The sequence below is a fragment of the Fukomys damarensis genome, unplaced genomic scaffold (assembly GCF_012274545.1).
Source record: "Fukomys damarensis isolate Sample0158 unplaced genomic scaffold, DMR_v1.0_HiC HiC_scaffold_31, whole genome shotgun sequence".
Taxonomy (NCBI): domain Eukaryota; kingdom Metazoa; phylum Chordata; class Mammalia; order Rodentia; family Bathyergidae; genus Fukomys; species Fukomys damarensis.
Window position 1 is genome coordinate 20659152 of NW_022900943.1, and position 3581 is coordinate 20662732.

Sequence of the window (3581 nt, forward strand, 5' to 3'; positions counted from 1 at the left end):
AATCATGTGAGATTCTGCTTAAAGCTATATTAATCATGGGTGAAATAATGTTTTCAGGGGAAACTATGAGTCGACTTAAAATTACACAGTTTACCTCTGTTCCAAGGGACTCATCTTTTCAGCATGTTGTTGAGCTATAAAATTACCCCATGCCTTTTAAACTACTTGCACTATGGGAAGAAATTCTCCCAGAGTTGCCAGCAATCATTCCTGAAATTTTGGATTTCTCTTGGAAACTCATATTTCTATCATTATTTTTACTGCATTCTTAAATCCTCTTGATCCAGGGTTATAAGTCTTCTTGGCTTTGTTGCGTATAAACTTAGCTACTTACTGCTTTTCTTTATTGCTTCCAATCCAATCTGTAAACCACAGTCAGGGTGGGATACTTGACCTGCCAATTTTGTTCTCTGCCTTCTCAAGAACTTTTGCTGGCTCCAAATTACTTCCAAGATCAAATTCCACACACTCACCTTGAACTTCAGTGTTTCTTGTTACTTTCTATTCCAGTTTATTGTTAATTTCTAATGACTATCTTTGTCCTTTACCCCCAGAAGTGGAGGATAGAAAGATGGATTCCTGATGTGCTCTAAGAATTTCATGCTGTGTCTGTGCTCTCATTTTTTTCCCCATTTGTTTCCCTAGTGAAGCCTGGTATGACTTCCTTGCAATGTAAGGGCAGAAGTAAACACATGAGTAGTGAAATCAGAGGGATCCAGACCAGCTTTCTGGCAAGAATGTCTTAGGAAGGCTTACCTGTGACTTCTCTTGTCTGACGTTTTCTTTCTTTCTTTTAATCTCACTTTCTCTCCAAACCAGGTGCTATGTTTTTCCAGAACCTGTTTTCCATGAGTATCTTTATCCTTACTGTTTTGAAGTTGGCATTTAACTCTGCTTGTCGTTGCGATTGGACTATGTCTGCAGTGCTTTGTTGGTAGTTGCTTGTTTTTTTACTTAGTCATTATTCTCAGAACTTTGTCATGATCATTTTGAGCCCTCCAGTACTCTGTGAGGCAACCTGCTGTAGTGGTTAAGGGCCCAGGATCTGTAGGTGAACTTGAAGCTCAGAACTGCAATGCAGTTGGCTGTGTGATCAAGGCAAGTTAAATAACATTCTGTGTCTCAATTTTTAATCTGTAAAATGGAGCTACAGTAGTACCTCCTCAAAGAGTTGCTGTGATGTATAATTAATACAAGTATAATAAAAAGTTATTAGTCTCTGCTTAGCTGTTCTGCCTCCATGAAATCTAATCATCAACTGATCTTCATTAAAACTCTTGACCTCTTTTTGGTTAGGTCAGGCCCAGAGCTGAGTTTGTTTTTCTCATTTAAATCTGCCCCCTTACTGTCTTTTATAAAGCCAAACCATTCTTCAGTTTCCATCTCTAGTCCCATAATGTTTTTCTTTCTCCTGCTAACATGGGTAGCTCCCTTTCTGACACAGTATGGATCTTATTTTTCTAGCTACCTATTCTGATGCCAGGCCTTTACACTGATGAGCATTGTCGCTTCATTTTTATATACTCTTTCTAATTTCTCCAACTGAATTTAAAACTTCTTGGGGCTAAGAAACAAATATTAAGCTTTTGAATAGTTCATACTTTCCAGAATTGTAGACATTATTTTCCTGGATGAATTGTTTGAAAAACTAAAATTCTCTGAATGAGCCTAGAAATGTTCTAGAACGTTCTGGTTTCTTCTCTCCTCTCTCTCTCTCTCAGTCTCTCTCCCTCTCTAATTCAGACTACCCTTGAACTCACTGTGTAGCCCACCCAACCCTCTCTGAGTGCTGAGATTGCAGGCTTGCACCACCAAGCCTGGCTGGGGAGTGGTATTCTCCTTAGAAAAGGAAGTTTGTATGAATTTGTCCTGATTGACAACATTGCATGTGCTTCTCAGCTGGAGAAATCTGGAAGCAGGAAGGAATTTCTTGGCATTCCTGTCGATGCCCTTAATAAGATTGTGGGCTTATTAGCAGGCATAGCCTCAAAACTGAAAGAGGGTGTACATGGAAAGGATTATAAAAAAAAAAAATCTGGGTAAGTCATTTGGGATCTAACCCAATAGTTTTTGTTCCTGATTCAAGCTCTGACCCATTGAACAGTTGTCTTTGCCCTTGAGTCTGACCTCTAATGTATGAAGTGAAAATATGGACTAGATCCTTGAAATTTTTCAATAGAATAAAGTTTTTTACTAATCTGAGGATATCATTTTGTGTTTTCTCTTTTTCTTTATACTTTGTTCTATGAGGTTGCCTTTGAGCTTTGAGATGACGATCTTGCTCACTAAACTAATTTCTCCTCCATCTCAACCAGTTGTTTGAAGCAGGAAATTGGAACTTCTTGTTTCTACCTCTTCTTGTTTGCTTCTGTTTAATTCATGAGCAAATTCTACCAGTTCTATCTCAAATATGGTTTCCAAATCTATTAGTGACATGCTCTGCTGACCCACTTCTTTTACCTGGTCTACCACTTTTTCTCAGCTGCAGCCACTTCCTGTTTATTGAAATAACCCTTGTTATTGGTCTCCACATTTTCATGTTTACCTTGCCCAACTATTTTCACCACTGTACTCAGAGTTACCTTTTAAAAACACAAATCTCATCTTCTTGCTTAAAATGGTTGCAGTTTGTGTGTGTGTTTGTGTGTGTGTGTGCGCGTGTGTGCTTAAAATTATACTTTAAATTTTATAACTTCATTTGCCATTGCCTATAAGATACCCTATGGTTGGGTTTCTGCTTATGTCAAGGCACAACCCAAGGCACTTTTCCACTTTACTACAGCCATGTTCGCCTCCTATTCCTTCTTCAAGGGCACCATGTTCCTTTATAACTCTGTCTTTGAGTGTGCCACTCTTTCTGCATGAAATGCTCTTAGGTCTACCTAAGGAGTAATACTTTGTAATTATATTCATGTGCTTTTTGAAAAAAGGAAAAAACCATTAACATATATTGGTCTGTCACAGTGACATATAACAATCAAGCTTACTAGTATAAGATTTGTCAACTATGGTTAATTAAATTATTTTAAATTTTAATTTTGAAAACTTTTATATGAAGCAATAGATATGAAAGAAATTCAGAAAATATTTTTAAAAAGATGTTTGGTGCTTACTTTGCATTACATATACTAAAATTAGAACAATACAGAGAAGATTAACATAGCCCATGCACAAAGATGACACACAAAATCATGAAGTGTTCCATATTTTAAACAAAAAGGATATCTTTGGTGTAATCATAAAAACCGATTACATTGTAATTTCTAGAAATTGTAAAATTCACAATGTGGTTTTTCAGATGAATTATAGTGGCTTTGAAATATCTCATCACTCGAAAAGTTTCTAATGAAATATCCTATCTAAAAAATTAATTGAAATGTTATACTTGGGAAAAAAAACTTCTGAAATTTTTCTCCTACATAAAGAGAAAAATTTCTGAATGATAGAAAGCATTGACATTATCAATTAATTGCTTTAAAGCAGGTATCTAGTCTGGTGAAAATAATTGAAGCATTCAAACGTTGTTCTTTAAAAAGTTTTAGCAGTGTCAGGCCAGCATATTTTGTTGTTGCTTCCAATAT

At 36.2% G+C, this 3581-nt stretch overlaps 1 non-coding gene across 1 annotated transcript; it reads left to right on the top strand.

The window, feature by feature from the left end:
* Positions 1-3105: 3105 nt before the first annotated feature.
* LOC117283875 lies at positions 3106-3211 on the top strand. Its single transcript, XR_004514910.1, has one exon. It is a non-coding gene; the product is annotated as a U6 spliceosomal RNA (small nuclear RNA).
* Positions 3212-3581: the final 370 nt, after the last annotated feature.